Below are 22,154 nucleotides of genomic sequence, written 5' to 3' on the forward strand. Positions count from 1 at the left end.
GGCAGATATCCCCTTTGTGTGGAAATGGGGAGAACTGCACAGAGGGCATGATTGGTGCAAAATATAGATCCTTTCCTGACTTCTTTCACTTCTTGCCTCCCACCACCCAAATCTCAAATTCACTAGGAATTTTACACAGATCAATGGTAGGATATAGCTTGACTAAGTCAGCAAATAACAAACCCACCTTTCTAAAGTTCTAAAAGAAAATGTCTCTTCTACTTTATTTGACCTGGAAAGAGCAAAGCCAACTGGTTTGACTGATTGCAGACATAAGCTAGCCTCTGGGGACAGAAGTATCTATAAGGTACTTCAGGTAAAGACTGTTTTGATTTGCAAGATCTGTCCCCCATCTAAAGAAGTGTGTAATGGAAAGTTAGTAGCTTATGGCTTGAAATCTAAGTCATAAATAAATGTAAGTACTGAGAAACAAAATAGGTTAGCTGTATAAATGATTTGCTAAAGTAAACTAAAATATAATGCAGTACTGAGACTGCTGTTCGGGTGCAACAAAGCATCCTGTTAGGTAGTGACTTCACATGGAGAGCAATTGATTTTGTATGACATTCATTTCTGTCTCACCATCTGCCCCATACACTTCTTTGAGACAGACTGTGCTTGTTTAAGATTGTTTGACAGCTCTGCCCTCTCAAGAGATTATAGTTACTTCTAAATCTTTGTATTTACTATTAATACAAATATGAGAAGTAGTATCAATCTTTAAATTGTGTATTTTGATCATATATTGAGAAATGTATTTCAGCTGTTTGATTTTGAGCCACCTAGTGGTAATATATAAAATAAACTCAGGAGTAGTTGAACATTTCTCAACAACTATGTACAGTTTAATGGGACCAAGCTCAGTAAAGTGAATCAAAATTGGTGTATGCTACAAGGTTCCCATTCTAATATTGAACTTTGTTATGAGAACTGGGGTATTATACATTGAACTATATATTTTAACCCTTCATTTTTTCCCCTCAAAGACAGCTTTGTCAGAAACATAGTAAAGCTTTCATGCTACTTAACAAACAGGCAGAATGCTTACCTCAGATCAGTTCATGTAAAGCATCCTCCAGGATTGAGCTCCCTGGCCTGCACTGAAAGGTCATTAGCCATCTCTGTGGTACCCCACTCCCTGCTTGTGAACCTTGGGAGGGGGATGCAGAGAGAGGTGCAAATAAATCCATTTCTGTATCCAGCCCTACAAAGAAAACACTGAAGTGAATACAGGCAAAGTAATACGGCCTCATGCTTTATACCTTTTGTGTACAGCTCCCTCCTTAAAGGGTAGGGGTCTGAAAAGTAGCCGCTCATGAGATTCCTTTGTAGCTCACCTACACTAGAGCTATGCTGCCTGGAGCTGGAATGGGCTGAAGGCCTTGACATTGATGTGGTGGCACAGGGCTTTGTCACAGATGTCACCAGGGCTCAGTGGTGTGTTTTCTCCCCCAAAAGCATTTTGATACACTGTAAATGTGAATAAGCTGCTAACACAAGTATCTTTAAAAAGGAGTATTTTGCAAAGTGTGAATATGACAGCTAGAAATAGCAGCAAGCATTATATATTCACGACAGAGCTGCATTTTTCCAATCCTGTTGTCTAGATGATGATCAATCACATGTCCTTGTGCACTCAAAACAGCAAAGTTAATTACAGACCTGCTCAGTGGTGTATGAGATACATTCAGTACCAAAAATATACTGTAGCTAATTTTAGGTTTCTTTAAATGGGCACCATAGATCAAAGTATCTTCCATTGTGTCCATGTTACAGATAATAATAATCTCAAGAGCAACCAGATCACTAAATCCTTGTTGCTAATCTTGCACATTAGAAGCCACAGTCACCTTCATACTCTGCTAACTTCTTACACTTTCTTTTTGGTCTACTACTACTAGACTACTAAAGGTTAAGATGATTGGTCAAAATAGCACTGGAGGAGTTAGCACAGAAACCCTTCTGTTTAATTAAAGATTTCCCCTACTTCCTTAGCCATTTTAGTTGTTACATGATTTCTCAAACTTCTGACATGGCCAACTTCTGTTTCAGTTTTTTCCCCCCTTCTGAATACAATACTGTCTACATAATATTAAGTAGAAAGGTAACTACTGCCAAGTCATAATGGCGGGTGCATCAGGTTCATTACAACCAAGCTAACAGTGATGTGCACATTCTGCTCAGAATAGGTAGAAGCACCATCTGCTCATGCATAGTGTTAGTTGGAAAGTCTGTGTAGAAGCTGCAGGCCTAGGTATGCCAACACAAGCCAGCATTCTGGTAGAGGCACTGCAGCAAATAGAGGACTACCTGAGGCTAAGCCACCAGAGAGCATCATCAGCAGAGTTCCAACCAAGAGCTGAGGGACAGTCAGTGGAACAGAAGAGGAACCATCAGAGTAAAATGAAGGGAACTGGAAACTGCAAAGGAGGAACCAAAAAAGTACAAAAACATTCAAGCAGGGCAGCTACCAGCCCTTCTGACTCTTTCATTTTATGGTGAACAGAAGCACGTATAAAAATTCTGTCCCTTCGTGGACTATGGCTTTGCAGAGATGCTAGAAAGGGTGATAGCATCTGGCCTAGTGAACTTGGAGTGCAGGAGTTTAAACATTTAATGCAGGAGAGCTTAGTCAGAACAGAGCTATTTCAGGTAGCAGAACCCATTCAGATCACCTGTGTTCAGCATGATGCCTGGACAGATACCTCTTCTGTAATTCCCTAGAAGTAAGGGATCAGATATGTTGACACCAGATGAGAGCGTGACCCACTCATAACCCTGGCAGGTCATGAAAGTCTCTCCCCAGATTGGCCTTTCAGCTTCAAGGTGTTGCGGGGGTCATGAAACATCCTTCTTACCATAGAAGAGGAAACATTTATCTGGGGAAACAAGAACCAGAGGGAACAAGAAACTTTTGAAATTGAGGTAAAAAGGGTTGAGCAGAGTAGGACAAAAAAGGAGTGAGGGCATGCCCAGGGCATTGCTATAGGGGGAGATGTAGGTAACAGAGGACTCTGTAAAGGAAAGCAAGATTCTTCTGAAGTAATCATGAATGGCAGGTGCTTGAACCTTTTAGTAAGATGCAGGATAATTGCTGAATCATGATAACAGGGTGATACCTGTTAACTCCAAAAGAGCCACAGTATCTCTCGCAGCATGTCTAGCGTCAGAAAAGAGGCTGTATCATTCCATAAACAGAGTCAACATCACCTCTTCACTTCTGTTCAATAACCCCAGTTTGTCCATCCAAGGATCATGGTAACTCTTTATACTACTGCATCTCACAGGGAGTTCGGTTGATTATCAATGTCCCCTATGTCCTTTTCAGAGTCATTGCTTTCCAGGATGCCAGATGGCAGACTGCAAGTACAGCTTACCTTTTTTTTGTTCCTAGATGTATGACCTTGCATTTGACTGTATTAAAGAGCATATTTGATTGTACCTACCTTATCAAGTGACCCACATCACTCTGTATTAGTGGCTTGTCCTCACTTACCACTCCACCAGTCTTTGTCCTTTGCAAATGTTATCAGCAGTGATTTTATATATTTTTTTTCCAGATCATTGATCAAAAAGGAGTCCAGCAGCCTTCTTGACCAGAGGAAACTTGTAGTGATGGAGAGCTTACTTAGGGATAAGGTAAGGAATTATACAAGGATAAAATAGGCTATTATAAAATGTCAAGTGAGCAGGGAAGATTTGGATTTCCCCCTTGAACTATTTCATTCAGAATTTAATGGCCAATACAGTTTCCATTTTTGGCAAGGAACCTGTCAGACCACTTTTTAAACTATGGGCCACTGGCCGCCCATTGGAGTACAGCTATTTAACCAAACTCATGCTGAGTTGCATTCTCAATAATAGTTCAATAACACTGCTCACTTATTTCTTCCCCTTTCATGTAATTTATTTTTTCATAGCTACATTTCAGCTCAGCTCTTGTTCAGGAAAAAGTGAGTGAGTTGTGTTATCCAACGGAGTCCAGCAGGCTAGCATGATTAGAAATATAGCTTCTACTAGAAGAAATATTGGTTTGGTAAAAGGAGCTGATGGCATTCCAAGCTGCAGCCTGAAAACACTGAGAAAATCAAATCTAGAATTCCAGCTGTAATTCTTGTACTGTGCAGCACAAAGTTTGAATGTAACAAGCCATTGCTTCAGAAGTTATTCAGGTCTCTAAAAGTTAATGCTGATCAGAATGGTGTGCACAGCACTATAGTGAAATGCTGGCTTGAACAGCATCTATATGCAAGTGACCCCTCTCCTTTCTCCACCAGTCTTGATGCTGTCAGCTCCCTGCCTACACCAGAGTTTCCTGTTACTGAAGGTGCTGGACCATGCTCCTCCTGATGGAAAAGTTCCTTTTTGTTTCCTGAGTCCGCTCATTTTTTCTTAAACCAGATTTTTACTTTAGTCCCAAGGCAGACGTTTTGGAGTCCGCTCTGTGGGCCTCCTTCCCCCCTCCCTCTCTGACCTCTCTGAAATTCTGCTAGTCATGTGTAGAACCTTGCCAGTCTTCATCCCTGCTTTGATTCTACCTAGGCTGAAATCTTTAATCGTGTCTTAATCACTATATGTCTTGACTATTGCAGTTCTCCTCTTTTGTTTACAGTTTTTGCGTAATGCAGCATCCAGGCTACTCTTGAAATAGGTCACATAACCTCCAGCACTGTCAATGGCTTCTGACACATTTCTGAATCTGATTTGAAAACTTCTTCCCTCCTGGTTTTCAGACCCTCACCCACTCCCCATTGCTCCCCTTCCTACAGCTTTCCTTAGCTGGGAAATTGCTCTTATATGTGCTGCCCCAGTGACATGTTAAACTCTCTTCTTCTTGTGAGCTACTAGTAACTTAGTCTCTCCTTAAATCTCCCCTGATAAGGTCTCTTTCTTGTCCCTGACCATGAACTGTTGGTAGTCCTCTATATATGAGGGGCTGTATTTTTAAAATGTTTTATACACTTCATACCTTCAATAAGGGAATGGATCTTTCTCCTGTACTGTATATATTTTCTAAAAATAACAGACCACATTATTTGACTGTCTATAGCTTAGAGATTGAGTGGGTTCTCTATTTTAAGAATTTTACCATATATCTGAAAACATGCTACATAGTTAAATAGCAAAGAGACAGAAATGGAGAGGCATAGACAAGGCAGTGGTAAAATATATATATTATGTATTTATATTTTAAAAGAAATGGCAACATTGGTGCTAAAGTCTCCTCCACTGCAGCTCTTGCATTTGGAGCAGTCCACAGCTGAAGCTAGGAGAGACTGAAGAAATAAGAAAAGCCCAGTATCAGATGGGTGGGGAGAAGCGGGGAGTTAGAGGCAAGGTCCAAGTTGTGGTATTCTGTATGCAGAATGACATCCCATTTTCTGTATGTATGTATCTAATGAAGTAGGGAAATAATATGCAGCAAACTGAAGTTTGCACATGGAATGTAGGAATGGACCCTCTGAGGGTTTATGAATATGAACTGTGGTGGGGCAAGGCCAGATGGCTATAGAAAAGTAGTGGGAGATATATTAGCTCCAGGCTAAACAAATCCCTGGTACCAGGATAAGTGAAATGGCAGCTGCTCCAGGTCAATTAAGACACCTGGGGCCAATTAAGAACTTTCCAGAAGGCACCTGAAGCCAATCAGGGGCTGGTTGAAACTAGTTAAAAGCCTCCCAGTTAGTCAGGTGGGCGTGCATGTCAGGAGCTGTGGTAGGAAGTTGTGCTGTTGGAGAGACTGAGTAGTACACACCATATCAGGCACAAGGAAGGAGGCACTGAGGTAAGGGTGAAGTGGAGCTTGAGGAAGTGAGGGCTGCTGTGGGGGAAGTAGCCCAGGGAATTGTACATGTCATGTTTCTAAAAGGTCCGCTACCATAGCTGATACTATTAGGGTCCCTGGGCTGGAGCCCAGAGTAGAGGGTGGGCCTGGGCTCCCCCCCCTTAGCCCCCTGATTAATCACTGAGACTGGGAGACAACAGACTGTGCAAGGAAGGATAACTTCTCCTCACCTCCCTCGCTGGCTTATGATGAAAACAGCTCAGTAGACTGTGACCCTTGTCTCTAGAGAAGGGTTACATGGAGGGTCACAGTGAGCCTCTGAGGCTAGCGAAATCTGCCAGGAAACATGGGACCCACAGAGGCAAGGACAGAGCTTTGTCACAGAACAAAAAGTTAGCGTGAAACTCACTTTTAATCTCAAACTAATTTTTTTTAGCATATGGAGTTCATTAAAAGAGTATAAAACTTGTCAGTGGAGGCTTACTGTGCTTTATTTAAAAAAAAAAGATTGGATTGCTGTAATAGCAACTGCAGCTGACTTTCACCTCTAACAACAAGCGTAAATCTAGTTTAGTGCTTCATTTAATAAACCCTCAGCTGCTAGCATTTCACAGCCTGCACAAACACTGTGTGGCAGAATCTGTCTTCTAAAGCTAATATGTAATCACTGTTTTGTGCTAGAAAATGTGAAGGTCAGAAGAAGTTACCTAATTTATATATTTCATGAAACAGACTATTACTGGATATCTAAATCTGCATAATGTGGGATGCTTTTAAAATCACTGGTAGCAGCATAGCATGATTCTAATAACCTATAGGGCCATTAGCCTTCAGATAAAACCACCCCACTTCCCTTGAAGTAAATGGGAATTGTGTGCTGAAAATGGTCACCCTTAATCTTTGCAATTGTCATAGATTACTTCAAACACTAAGAATTTTAGTTTTTCTAGGTATTTCCCATAGCCTAAGGAATACAGCAGACATGGTAGCATTTGTCTAGCTGTCCAAGGCAATTACTGGAAAGTTTAAGTGTGGTGATGGTATGTGGGCAGAATTTGGCCGTATGGATTTAATTATATACCAGCTGAAGCTATGTCTACATTTAAAACACCACTAGAGCATTTTAGTGTAGATCCTTACAACAGTGACAGGAGGGTTCTGTCATCACTGTGTGGAATCCATCTCCCTGAGAGGCAGTAGCTAGGGTGACAAAAGAATTCTTCCATTGACTTAGCACTGTCTACACTGCGATTAGGTCAGCTGACCTACGTGTCTCAGATGTGTGGATTTTTCACTCCCTTCAGAGACATAGCTATGCTGATGTAACTTTTCAATGTAGATCAACCCTAAGACTAGGAAGAGTAAAAGACCAGAATAGAGGCCTACATAGACAGTGTTGTCCTTGGGTGACTAAGCACATCTGACATATCCTTCTAAGCTTTGTGCCATTCCCCTCCCTATTGAGGAAGCACAGTGTATCCTGATTCTTATTTTGTTTAGCAAAAATTGCACATGCTTAGCTTGTGACTTCTCCTATAAATATACATCAAATCAGGAACAATATGAGAGACTCCTTTAAATTGATATACATAAAGAATTCTTAATGCCTTTTGAACCAGAACATAAAATATTACTAAATGGAAAAAACATAAACAGTAATGAGCTGTATAGGCAATCCCCCCTCTTAATCCAGCAACAAGATGAACACGATAATATCCTAAAAGAAAGGTAAAATAAAGAACTGGTGGTGGGGGGGGGCATGGGAAATGCTTCTAATATGCAGAATAGTCTTAAAGTTCCATATCATGAGTGTTAGGGAAAACTCCGACGTTAAATGAATAATGACTGTAGAATATGAAAATGGATTCTCTTCTGGCTTTCCTGAGTATGGATTATAAAGCAGATGTACATTCCGGTGAAACAAGGCCTCTTTCATTTCCGGGGTAAGAATGGTTGGTTGCATGTTAGAAAAATAATATGCTAAAGTGACTCTGTAGCTCACCAGAAAAGGCAGAGGAATACCACGGGAGGGGGCACTAAAGGAGAAGGGGAAGCAATGATAGTTTTCAAGAATGGAGGGAAGACACTCCCCTAAATTTGAATAGATTGGATTTGTCTAGATGGGGGAGAGAATCCATACTTCAAAGATAAACCTGAGCACAACTATTATCACAGCTATCACTAATAACAAAGTTTAAGGGTAGACATCCATTTACTACTATAGGAGTCACTATCCATATTCTGTAACATAATGCCAGTATAAGATGGCTATGATAATGAATGTATTAAGTCTCTGAAAATGCCCAGTTTGAAGTAGATGTTTCTAGTAGCCTGAGAAACTAGACTTAGCTGAGAGTTTTTGTACTTAGAAAATGATGTGCCTTCTCTCCCGTATACTTACTAAGCATAAAAATGCAGCCACTAAGTGAAAAGAATGGGCAACAAGAAGCCAATGCATTAGTGCACAGACTATTTTAAAACAATGGTTGGAAAAAGAGAGCATGACTTCAAAACACTTTTTTTTTTTTTTTTTTTAGAATTTTAGAGAAAACAAATGCAATAGTTTCTAGCATCTATTTAAACAGAGCAGGCCAAATCCCATAGTCACTTCTTTTGACCACATTTACTAAGGGCATAGGCCCAGATCCACAAAGCTAGTTAGGCTCCTAACTTCCACTGACTCCCTAAATAGCTTTGTGGATCTGGGCCGCAGTACTCCAAATTCTTACTCATGGGAGTAGTTCTTGCCCTCAAGCTTGGTCCCATTGTTTTAAGTAGGACTATTACTATGTGTGTGCAGGTATAGTAGATATTATAATTCCTTGAAGTATGCTTTATTCAATTCTACTATTCCAGTACTGCTGTGCTATATGAACCTATCCTTTTAAGAGCTAACAGTATGGTAGGCACCATAATTTTTATTTTATTTCACTTCTTGTGGGCAGCCTGGAGAAAGTGAGTCTTAAGGAGGAACTGGAAGATGAAGAGTGCTGTCTTGATGAACTGGGATAAGAAGGCAATTCCAAGTATGCATTGAATTTAAGTTACTCAGGGCCACTAGTACTAATATTTCCTTTTTAATCTCACATTATAAATTCTTTTTCTTAAGAAGAATTAGATTCAAGATCCCTTCTCTACTGATTGCATATTCTCACTTTAGAGAACATAAGTGGACTGTATTAAGAGGTGCTCAGGAGGTGAGTGCCCCCCAGAAACTAGATGTGATACAGCAGTCTTTTCTCAGCCCTGGTGTCCACTGCAGGTTGCCAGTCAACCTTGGTGGGTCTTCAGTGGCTTGGCATTCTGATCAAGTCACAAAGTCTGAGTGAACCCCTTCTGGATATTCCAGTCCAATAACTAAATAGTCTATTTGCCTTTGCCTTTGTCTTTAGCCTCACCTCTGGGCCCTTTAAAATCGGTCCTTTATTCAGACTTTCAAATAAGCCCTGTCCCCTTCTTGGGGTTTATGCCACTTTACCTGTGGCTAGTAGGGGAACCCAGGTCCACCTACTACTTCAGATTCCACTTCCCTCAATCTGTCACTACTATTTCCTGTGGCCTTTTCCTAGGGGCCCTTGTATCTCAAGCCTTACCTGACAGCCAGCATCCTCAGGTTGTTCTTTCTGTGATCTCTGTTCAGCCCACCATAAACACTGAGTGTCTGACTCCTTTGGTCAGAGCAGAGCACCCTTCCTCACCCCTCTGGTCCAAGCCAGGAACTGACCTGTGAAGGCCTGCTGCACTCTGACTGGCTGTCGCTAGCCCTTGGAGGACCAGGTCTCTCTGGCTTCCAAGATGGCTGTCAGTGTCTGGTACAGTTTGACCTGAGATTGGCACTCTCAGCTGTAGACTGTCAGAAAACTGGGCAGGCCCCCCAAACTGGTGTATTCTATTAGTAAATTTCACCAAACCAGTAACAAGTGTGACCTCCTGGATCACTATATTAGTCTTACCATGGAGCCACAGTCCCCCTTAGGCTCTCCAGCCCCTACTTTACCATCCAGTTTGACTTTATGATGAAAGATTAATAAAACTAAAATTCACCACTCATTAGGTTACTCCCAACCCCGAGGTCAGTGGATACTCTTGATCTCGCCAAAGACAACGCTGTAGCCAATTTCTCTAGTAAACTAACTAAAGATGTATTAGCTAAGAAAAAGAAATGAGTTATTGAGAGGCTAAAGCAGGAAAAATACATTACAGGTGAGTTTAAGTCTGCTGTCCAAATGACAGCAGAGATGTAATATCTGCTAGTTTTCCATAAGTCATTCAGGGTTACCCAAAATGGTTTTGGGAAACTCTGTCCAATCACTCAGGATTCCCCCTCAGTCCAGAGATGCAGGATCATTCCCTTAAGCTAGTGTGTGTGTGTGTGTGTGTGTGTGTGTGTGTGTGTGTGTGTGTATAGGTCATGCTCTCAGGTCCCTTAACCCATGTTGATCCTTTATTTAAGGAAGAATAAGCAATGCAGGCAGTCTGAATTCCCACTGTTGCTTAATGGCCCTTGCTTTGAAGTTAACAAGCTCCTGCATTTACATGCACAAGGTTTCTTTGAGGAGCAACAGCAAACAATCTTTCATTAGTTTTCATGAAGCTTCCACATCAAGTAAATTCTCACTAGCATACACTTTTGATCTAGATTACATTATGTATACCCCATACTTAATTAAATGTGATAGTAAACAGGTTTATAGATAAGTGAAGACAATGCCATTAACATTTCACTAGTTTTCATTAATTTACTGCAAATGTATTTACCAGGGCATAGGCCATGTAAATGTAATGTGATAACATCCCCCTTGTTCTAGTCTGACAAGTGAATTGGCTTGAACACACAATGACCTTTTTAGCATTTCTCTTACACACACACACACAGAGCTGAGCTGGCTAGCTGTTTGATAGCATCACAATGATGTTTCCAGTGAGGCCTCTCTAAGCAGGCCTGGATGACACATCTTTGTTCTTTTCCTCCCATCTCACTGCTGTCTGGGGCAGGGCGTAGCAGAGCACCTGGGTCTCCAGTAGAGGTCCACAAAGGGCTGATACACCCCATCACATAGACCCTTTGTATAGGAAATCTCTGAGTTGAAACATGGTTGGATGCAATTGTTACCTAACAAGGTAGCTAATCCTCAGTTTCACAATAATTAGTCCCAGGACACTTTCATTCTTCTGATATTCCCATCCTGGAGGCTGACTGCACATTTGCATTATAGTTTATCCTTTGCTTTTATTTCTTCCTGCATCCTTATCCAAAAATTGTACAAATGGTTTAAACGGTCATTTCTAAGAATGTGATAAACCGAGGTTATCTTGCATTTGCTGGGTATCAGGACTCATGTGGCCATCACTTTGTCAGATGCTGATTTTGATTCTCAGAAACTGCTAACCACTGTCAACAAAAGATCCCAGCACCAGGAGGTAGCAGGTGGGGGAAATCTGTGGGTAGGTAGACTGTGATGACAGAACTAGGAGGGAAAGAAGGAATATAGGGAGGGAGCAGACCAAGACCTAAAATGATGGCCATGTAAATCTGAGACGCATTTAAAGAAATAAGAATCCATTCAGGATGTTACAAATACACACAGATGTGTCTGTTGGCTAAAGTGTCTTGTAGCGCAATAATCAAAGCATGTTGTTGCTGAATGGACCATTCTAGTACAAGACAATAGTACATGTAAACTATTTATTACACATATAATACTGTAAAAAGAACATTATTAAGGTTGCAAAGTAAAGCATGCAATAATTAGGAAATGCAAGAATTAAGGTTGCCTGTCTGATTCTCTTTGTTTACCCATTTCCATTCACCACTCAGGCTTCTAAGACTAGTCAGTCTCCTTGCTCAACCTAACCTACTTTCCTGCTCTGGTCCCATTGTCTGAGTCCTAATCTCCCTCTCTGCTTCCAGTTTTCCCCCTTACCCCATCCAGTCCTAGCTCCCCCACTCCCACCCCAATTCCTTGTCCCCAGTCTTTTTGCCCAACCAGTCCCAACTCTCCCTTCCCAGATCATCTGATCTCCCTTTCTCCCCTTCCTTCCTCACATCCTCTGTGGTTCCTTGTCCCAGTCCCTCCCCGGTCCAACTTTTGTCCCCTCTGCAGACTGCTTCCTCCTCTACACTGACTAGGTGCCCGCAGAGTGGTCACTTATGGTACATCTACACTGTGATTAATATATCCACAGCACTGAGTCTCAGAGCCTGGGTCAGCTGACTTGGGCTTGCAGGGCTTGTGCTGCAGGACTAAAAATAGCACTGTAGACATTTGGGCTTGGGCTGGAGCCTGGGCTTTGAGATCCTCCCCCTTGCAGGGTCGCAGAGCCCAGGCTCCAGCCCAAACCTGAACATCTACACTGCAGTTTTATAGAGCCCACAGCCCAAGCCCTGCAAGCCCAAGTCAGCTGACACAGGCTACTCCTGGGTCTTTTATTACACTGTTGAGATACCCTGAGAGCACAGGAGAGGCATGTTCTCTACTCTCAGTTCCAGCATCTCGCCCCACCCTGGCCTAGAACAGCCATAATAGGGAAAGTCCAGCTTCAACCTGTAACCCTTGGCTGGAGCATGCTCACTTGCTCTGTGATGATCGCATGTGTGCAGTTCTGTCACATGTAGGAGCTGTGAGGGAACCAACCATACGCAGTTGCTCTGTGGGGATGAAGTGTACACAGTCTCATCAGCACTAGAAGCTGTCAGAGGCTCAAGCATGCTCAATACAGATGGAATCTTTGGAGATATTAGCAGAAACTTCAATTTTTAGTAGCTAAGAATTTGCAAACTGTCAGAATTTGTAAGCTGTCATGGGATAAGAGGGAAGGTCCTCTCATGGATTGGTAACTGGTTAAAAGACAGGAAGCAAGAGGTGGGAATAAATGGTCAGTTCTCAGAAATTGAGAGAGCTAAATAGTTGGTATCCCCCAGTGGTCTGTACTGGGACCAATCCTATTCAACATTCATAAATGAATCTAGAAACGGGGTAAACAGTGAAGTGGCAAAATTTTCAGATGATACAAAACTACTCAGATAGTTAACTCCCTGGCAGACTGTGAAAGCCTACAAAGGTATCTCACAAAACTGCGTGACTGGTCAACAAAATGGCAGATGAAATTCAATGTTGCTAAATGCAAAGTAATGCACTGGAAAACATAATCCCAACTATACATATAGGATGATGGGGCCTAAATTAGCTGCTACCACTCAAGAAAGACATCTTGGAGTATTTGTGGATAGTTCTCTAAAAACATCCATTCAATGTGCAGCAGCAGCAAAAAAAACTAACAATGTTGGGAATTGTTAAAGAGCTAGATAATAAGACAGAAAATATCATATTTCCTCTATATAAATCCATGGTACACCCACATCTTGAATACTGCATGCAGATGTGGTCTCCCTAATCTCAAAAAATATATAGTGGAAAAGGTTCAGAAAAGGGCAACAAAAATTATTAGGGATATAGAACAGCTTCCGTATGAGGAGAGAATAATAAGATTGGCACTTTTCAGCTTGGAAAAGAGATGACTAGAGGGAGAATATGATTGAGGTCTATAAAATCATGACTGGTGTAGAGAAAGTAAATAAGGAAGTGTTATTTACTCCTCCTCATAACACAAGAACTAGGGGTCACCAAATGAAATTAATAGGCAGCAGGTTTAAAACACACAAAAGGAAGTATTTTTTCACACAACACAGTCAACCTGTGGAACTCTTTGCCAGAGGGTGGTGTGAAGACCAAGACTATAACAGCATTCAAAAAAGAACTAGATAGATTTAATGGAGGACCATTCCTTCAATGCCTGTTAGCCAAGATGGGCAGGGACAGTGTCAGGAGCCTCTGTTTGCAGAATCTGGGAATGGGCGACAGGGGATGGATCACTTGATGATTACCTAGGGTGACCAGATTGCGAGAGTGAAATATCAGGACACATTGGGCAAGCAGGGGGTGCGGGGGGAAGAGACAGACACAAGTGCACAGCCCCAAACAGAGTCAGAGGCACACTGGTCCGCCTGGCCCTGTACTACCAGCGTGCCCCTTCCTGTTGGGGGTGGGCCCATGCTGTGCCACACAGCTCCCCTGCGCAGGGCCCCCTGGATCCACTATGCCCAGAGCCCCCCTACAACCCTTCCACCACAAATGCACAGTGCTGTGCACACACACACACCCAGCACTCCCCTGCCCACAGCCCCACCACAGCTGCCCAGCACCCCACACAGAACCCCCCCACTTGCTAGTTTCCCAATACGCACAGATTGCCCCTCCCTCCCAGTGCCCTTCCCCACAGCCCCACCACCACAACTACACAATGCCCCTCACAGGCCCCCAGTGCCCTGACACACACAGATCTCCCCCACTTCCCAGCACCCCTCAACAGGCCCCCATTGTCTAGCACCCCAAAACACACAAACATCCCCCACTGCCCAGCACCTCCCAGACACTCACCATCGCACCCTGCCCCCTTCCCTGGCCTCACTCACCAGCCCTGCTGGGAGGTCTCTGGCTCCTAGGGTGAGAGCGGCGAGGGGAGTCTCCAGACTCTCCATGTGCTGCGCCCGCCACAAGTGCGAGCTCTGTGGCTCCCATTGGCCGGGAAAGGAGCCAATGGGAACTGCTAGAGCCACGGAGCGAGGCTTGCAGGCGCCAGCAGCACACAGAGCACCCCCCCACCCTAAGAGACAGAGGGACCTGCCAGGGGGTGAGGTGGGGAGTTCCGGCAGGGCTTACCTGGGGCTGCTCCCGTCCCGGGAAGCATCCAGCAGGCAGGTCCCTCTGGCTCCTAGGGTCGTGGGTCGGGTCTGGTGGTGAGGGGGGCAGAGGGCTCTCTGCCCACTCCCAGTTCCTGCAGGCTCCACCCCTGCAGCACACAGCACTCCTGCCGGCTGGCGGGTGCCAGGAGCTGCCCCAGGAAGTGGTGAGCAGCGGTGCCGCGGCTGCAGTCTGATCAGTCCCAATAGCGGGACAAAGGGTGTCCCGACCGATGTAAGGTCGGGACGTGGGACAAGTCCCCTAAAGTCGGGACTGTCCCGATAAAATCGGGACGTCTGGTCACCCTATGATTACCTGTTTTGTTCATTGCTTCTGTGACACCTGGCATTGGCCACTATGGGAAGGCAGGATACTGGGCTAGATGGACCTTTGGTCTGACCCAGTATGGCGGTTCTTATGTAAACTGCTATTTTCAAAGGTTTATAAATTGGTCAAATTTGGGATTTTCATGGGGACCATAAAAAGGCATGATGCTTCTGCCAAATTTTGAGTCCCAGCTTGCAAGTATGGGGTCAGCAGGCCTTTTAAAAGAAAAGGTTGCTGGAAAATTTTAATGTGGGCAAAACAAATTATTTTTCCCCTAGCCTCATTCTTTTCTGCTAATGGCTACACAATTTTGGCTGAAACTTTCCAAAAACATAAAACTTGAGGCAGATATCTATCATGGAAAATTTCAGCCCAAAAGGCTAACATTTGGCAAAATTATAAGCAACTGAAAACAGTGTCTTGTAATGGGAAGTGTCAGACTACCAGATCCGCCCATAATACAAAGCTCTCATAGTATAGATAATATGGGCTAGCATGGTCACTCCGATTTTAAACTGAGTAGTCCACACTATGTCAATACTGTATGTGAAATTATAGTACTGGCTATGGACTGCCACGTCATCCTGTACTTGGTTAGTTGCAATTAATTTCACTATCCCGGTTAGGCATTAGGGCAGCCCAGTGCAATTTAAATGATTGATTAGCATATTTTGACAATCATTTCGATTAGGTCCATTGGTTTCACATATAATTATTTGTTATATCTCTGCAGCAACAAAAGTTATGGCACATTACTGAAATTATTTTTTTCAAAATAAAGATTTAGTAAAATGTGGATATATTTTGTAATTTCCAACCAACAATTTTCACAAGACACGAGCTACAGTATAAGTACTTCTAAATGATATATAACTCTAGATAATTGATTGCAATAAAACAGGTGGATTTTCTTTAAAACTACATATTCAAAATCCAGAAGGCATGAGACTACAACACATTTAAGGTAAATAGATCATAATTGTTGGCCAGGTTGGGATGGGTGCAGGGGAAGTATTGGACTGGCTCACAGTTCTCTACTTCTATCCAAAATGAACCGCTAAGGACACTGAGAAACAAGTAATGTGAACCTACACTGCTGACACCAGTGTATTGCAACTAATAATTCGACCTGTGGCCTACTGGTAAGTTTAGCTCTTCAGTCACTTGCTAAGTTTTGATATTGCATATTTTGGTCAGCAGTACTGCTTAATGAATCTCTGTTTTGGTGAGTTAATGATGATCACATTCTGCTTTTAAAATTATTTTAAAGAGTTGAAATGTGATTTCCTTCCCCCACCCCGCCTGATGGAGAAAGGATGTCCTTTTGGCAGGATCAGCTGTTAGCTATGCACAATCACTTTAAAATGTTTGCAATGTAAAATAGTTAATTAAATGTTGAGGGTGTTATTTAGGATAGCAGAACCTGCTAATTCTATGCCTCATATATATGGTTCACATACATAGCATTGATAAGGTTTTTTGTTTTTGTTTTTTTAAATTCTCGTTTTAGATGACATGAAGTGCAAGGTTGTCTCACACTTCAATTGATTAAGTGTAGTTCACCTCTGCAGCTAGATTTGATTTTACAGCAAGTATGAGCGTGGGCGAGTAATTAAGAGTTTCATTCCCATTCTGCAGTTCCATATTTAGATTATTAGCAGAACCCTTCAGGGTTTTTTATTTATTTTTACAAGATGTCACAGATTTACATTTGTTTGGCAGCAGACACAGAAGAATGTGCATTTATAAAACACCTTGAGCCCTTAATAATTAAGAGACTTCTCAGGATCAGTGACCTCCATCTTTTTTTTTTTTTTTTTTAGTTTATCTGTAGATACAGGCAGAAGTAGTTTTGGGAGAAGTGAATCGAAGGCAGTTAAGCTGTTTAGACAGCAGCATTAATGCTGACTTTGATTACTTCTTAAATGTGTTCATAGTCTGCCATTCAAAACTGGCAGGTGGCCAATAAAGCATTCAGTGAAGTTTATATCTGTCCATCCATTATTTGCATGCAGATTGTACAGTTTTTGTCTTGGACTATTATACATCTGTCTCACAGGAACATATATGAGGTACCAAGTTCTGCACTGTACACTAACATCATAATAATCAGACAAATGAAGAAAGTGATACTCTTTTTGTGATCTGAATAATGCAATTCATTAATATACACCTTTGCTTTATACTGAGCAGTTCACTAATTAGCATCCAGTTATCCACTTATAAATATGTGATTTAAGAGAATACTTGTTCCTGCTAATATAGCCGTTCATAAAAGTTCAAACTCTGTCACTTGTTTTGAATGCAAATGATTACTTTTATCAAGTACAGAGTTGAACTACCCTACTGGACTTTTTCCTCACTGCCATACTATGAAATCAAGTCTGAGCCTGACATAAAGATTAAGTAACACTTCCCCTCTTTTTCTTTTGCAAGTAATATCATTCATCATCTTCTAACTGAAAACCAGTGTAAAACAGCAGCAGCCAGGCAAACTATGTTTATATGGCTTAGTGCTGAATAAATTTCAAACTTTAGTTGAATTCAGATCTGAATCTCAATGGAACTTATGCAAATGTCTCTGCTCTAAATGTTGGCATGAGACCCCAGCTTTCTTTCAAGAATTCCGGTGCTGCTTGATTCGGGCAGGGTCAGAAATAACACAAGAATAGCTTTTCTCGAGGTGTTTTGGTACTTCTCCTTCCAGCTGGAAGGAAAAGTGCAAAAGGCACTTAAAATATAAATCTATCTGAATTTTTTTTTAAACCCTGAACAATCTGGTTTAAGCTTTGAGTAAAGCTTCTGGTCAGTTCTTGTTTCATCTCAACCTGTTCACCCATCCCTAAGAATGGATTTCATCCCTATTCCTTGCCCATCCCAGGTCAGAAGGGTGTTTTAGTTTACTGCTTGTTTGTATTTTGGCAATATTGAGGTTGCCTTAATGCACGCTTGTACATAGTATGTTGATCTATAATGTAATTTCAGTTTATTCCCTTTGAGTTCCATACCAGGTCAAGAATCCTATAGAGAGGAGAGATTATTTTATCTTGGTAATGTGATACATGAGAAGCAAAAAATCGGTGTGTGTAAAATGCACCATATTCCTATAGGCTGTGAATCCAAAATTCAAGCCTTAAGTAGTTTTGGTTTTGCCACTTGAAAGGCAAAACATGATGGCCTGATTCTCACCTGCTTTTCATCTTGCGTAGTAATTTGCACCTGTGCCAGCAAAGCAAATGTCAAGCACCACTATTCTGATTTAGTAACATTTTCACTCTGCACAATGTAAATGATTATACACAGGCCTGCCAACAGGAGGGGGGGAAAAGGGGGCAATCTCCTGGGTGGGCCACAGGGCTCCTAGGCACACGCAGGGTGGTGCCAGCAGTGGCAAAGGCAGCCGGGCGGGCATGTGGAAGCCCAGGCTGTGCCGGAAGAGCATGCCCAGAAGCGCAGCTGGCAGCAGCTTGCTGAGCACCAGCCAGCGCAGGCGCAGCACCGTGCATGCGTGCACACACAATTCAGTGAATGCCATTGTGACTTCACATATTTGTATCTTAAAAAAATATCTAGCAATATTCAGGAAGGCATCTTTGGAAATGATGTTTTCAGGCAGTTCAGTATATCACTCTCGATAACATTGGTCTCTGTCCAGAGATACAAAGCCCCACATTCAGCACATAGATAGAAATGACTTTTCCTCTCAAGATCAGATGAAGTACAATATTTTTCCTAGCAATGACAATTTGTGTTGTATGTTTTATTTCAACTTCCTCTGCCATAGCGTATGTACTGTATGTGATCCTTCCTGTCCTATAAGGAATTAATTTCATACCAGGTAGTTGAAGGCTGCTATCAAATTTCCTCCCTGGCCCCCATTCTTCTCTGCTGCAGACTAAATTAGTGGTTTTCAAACTTTTTTCTGATGACCCAGTTGAAGAAAATTGATGCCCATGACCCAAAGGAGCTGGGGATGAGGGGTTTGGGGTATGGAAGGGGCTCAGGGCTGGGGCAGGGAGTTGGGGTGGGGCTGGGAATGAGGGGTTCAGTGTGTGGGAGGGGGATCTGGGCTGGGGCAGGGGGTTGGCGTGCAGGAGGGGGGTCAGGGCTCTGGGATGGGGCTGGAGAGGAGAGGTTTGGGGTGCAGGAAGGGGCTCTGGGTTTTGGAGGAGCTCAGGGCTGGGGAAAGGGGGAGGGAGTCAGGGCTCTGGGCTGGGGTACAGGCTCTGGAGTGGGGCTGGGGAGGATGGGTGTGGGGTGGGGCTCGGGGCAGGGGATTGCGGTTGGGGCGGGGGCTTACCTTGGGCGGCTCCCAGTCAGCGGTGGTGCTAAGGCAGGCTTCCTGCCTTTCCTGGTACCGTGAACTGTGCTGCACCCCAGAAGCGGCCTGCTGCAGGTCCAGCTCCTAGGTGGAGGCGTGCAAGTCGCTCCACGTAGCTCCCTCCCCCCCAGCTCCCATTGGCCGGGAACCAGTCAATGGGAGTGCAGAGCCAGTGCTCAGGACTGGGGTAGTGCGCAGAGCCCTGTGGGCCCCCCCCCCGCCAAGGAACCGGACGTGCTGCTGTCTGCTTCCAGGGCGCAAGCATGGTATCAGAACAGATAGGGATTAGCCTGCCTTAGCTGGGCAGCACTGCCGACAGGACTTTTAACGGCCCGGTCAGCGGTTCTGACTAGAGCCGCTGTGACGCAGTGCCTTACATTCTGCAACCCAAAGTTTTAAAACCACTGGACTAAATAAGCCCAGTTCCCTCGGCCTCTCCTTATAAGTCATGTGCCACAGCCCCCTAATAATTTTTGTTGCCCTCCACTGGACTCTCTCCAATTTCATTCCATAATGTATTTATTTTATTTAATTTAATTTAAAATAACAAATTCTACATCTTATATTTAGGCTCACAATTTGTTTAATGCTGGTGCTGTAACTGAAAAAAGAAATTAACTACATCAAGCAACGCCACAACTTATGTATAGTGGGTTCTAATGTGTAATCCATAGGATAAAAAGTAGTGTTGCAAACCTCAGTCATCCCTTTCTAGGGGGCCCATTGACTATTCTGCTCTGGGGCCCAGAATTGCTGTCAGCAGGACTGATTATACAAAGTACAAGATGGGAGAATCAGGCTGAGTGATTTTGGTTTTGCCCAATACAAAATCGTTTTAAGTGATAATGATGTACTATTGCACTGAAAAAGCTCTCGTGTTGTGCATCAGGTTATCATGTGTTCTAGTCCATAAAGAAAAGACTGTGTTTTCACTCAATTCCTATACTACGCTGCTGCATGAATGAGTAACCCACACGGTTTTGTCTTCCAAATCCAGTGTAGGCAGCACAACTGTAATTCTCATAAAATATTTTATCATCAAACAAAATTTGAATGCGTGTATGCCTGCTGTGACCCCTACCCTGCCCTTCTTTCCTCTTTCTGGCTCTGAACAACTGGAACAATAATTGCTGTAATTTTTAACAATACGATTCTTTATGTGTTTGCTTATTTTGAATGGTAGGATATGAGGGGAGATCAGCTGTCTGCTTAACTTTTTGTCAGTGCAGTCCAAATGTCAGACTTATAAAAATGTCTAAGCAGAATCAAATGTTCATTAGCATTCTGAGTGCTCACTTTAATTACAGAAAACTCCTATTTTGTATGCCTCACTGGAGGAATGCAAACTAAAATCAGAATATGAATGAGGCTATATTTCATAATAACTTAATATGACAATCTTTTTCTACTAGCAAATGGCCCAATAAGGGTCACAGTTTAACACTAATTAGCAAAGGAAAGTGCAGGTTCAAAAAATGCATCATAGTCTGCAAATTGTTTTCAGTTATCTGGCAGAGGTGTGTGGTTTGGGTTTTTTGGTTGTTTTTTAAAGAACTGACAGATGCAGATATTTAAATATACAAACAGCTCAGCATACTGGTGTTTCTGAACCACTGGTTTAATTGCCAAAATTCTTAAATCCTTCTTGAGAGGTTCACAAAGACCATAACAAGAAGCTCTAATGCCGTATATAAATTAACACTGTATTCCTAATTGGGCTGGTGATTAGGTGCTATGGTGACAACTGGAGGTAGTCTGTTCTAAGTATTATCTATACAGTCTTTTTGTCTATCAATATATTCTTTAAATAGGCACCTATTTCATTCTGATGTGGATGATCAGTTTTTATTTAATTAGTACTGACAACATGTTCCGTGTTGTCCAATAAACATACAGACATGTCATGCACTGAGGAGCCTACCATTTAAGGAATAGATTATGGCTTTGGCCGAAGCCTTTGCAAGGGGCAGCATGTAGTTGCACTGGCCAAGGAACAGAGACCCAGAATGAGGAACAGTCTGGTTCCTGGTTCTCTCCTTGCTCTGGGTGGGGAGTGAGCGGGAAATGCAGATTATTAATTTTTACATTTTTGTTAGAAAATGGTGAATGATGCATTTCTTATTTACTAGATGATTTTATTTTCTCATGAAGTGCATCAAACTGAAATTGGAATTCAATTAAAATGCCCCAGAACAGCATTTTGAAGTTGTTTTTTATTAGTTAAATGAAACTGCTTTAAATGTGCTGGATACTTAAGAAAAACGTTTATCACAACATGTTTTGCATATAGAACTGAAAGATTTATTAAACAAAGGAAGTATTAATGGTAGTTAGTAAATTAATGGATTGTTTCTGGTAATCATGGGCTGGGATTTTATTGTCTAAGATTCAGATAGGTGCCCAGTGAGATTTTCAAAAATGCCTGAAGTTAGGTGCTTAACTGCCGTTGACTTCAATGGGGGTTAGGCAAGTAGCCTGCTTAGGTGCTTTTGAAAATCCCACTAAGCCTCCTGGCCAATGGGAGCTGCAGAGCCAGTGTTCAGGGCAGGGCAGAGTGGAGCAGGGACAGCACACAGAGCCCCTGTGGCCATTCCTCCTCCTAGGAGCAGCGGGGACATGTCGCTGCTTCCAGGGAGCCATGCAGAGCCAGGTAGGGAGCCTGCCAGCCCCATGCCAACCGTATTTTTAATGGAGATATCAGAAATGCTGGTTTCTAGAGCTTTATGGTTGGTAGAGTGCTGAATAACCCAGCTTTTGCTGTACCAGCATTCACTCCACTGAAAAGACTGAAAATAATATATACTTAATGCAGTATGTGACACTGACATATTTATAAAGCTTGAGTTGACTTCAAAAATTAAAGATGGTTTTTCCCCTGATTCTGTAGTTAATAAAAATGCAACACCCTTTCCTTAAAATGTGTCGAGGGCTCATTGATGCAGCATATTTTTAAAAATTATTTTTTATTTACATGATTTTA

General features: G+C 42.6%; 1 long non-coding RNA gene across 1 annotated transcript in view; it reads left to right on the plus strand.

Annotated features, from left to right (window-relative positions):
* LOC122464750 overlaps positions 1–22,154 on the plus strand; it is a 66,956-nt gene that overhangs the window by 21,970 nt on the left and 22,832 nt on the right. Inside the window, exon 2 of the long non-coding RNA XR_006289071.1 lies at positions 3,561–3,639. This is a non-coding gene — a long non-coding RNA (uncharacterized LOC122464750). The remainder of the gene's footprint in view (positions 1–3,560; positions 3,640–22,154) is intronic.

The sequence above is a fragment of the Chelonia mydas genome, chromosome 2 (assembly GCF_015237465.2).
Source record: "Chelonia mydas isolate rCheMyd1 chromosome 2, rCheMyd1.pri.v2, whole genome shotgun sequence".
NCBI lineage: Eukaryota > Metazoa > Chordata > Testudines > Cheloniidae > Chelonia > Chelonia mydas.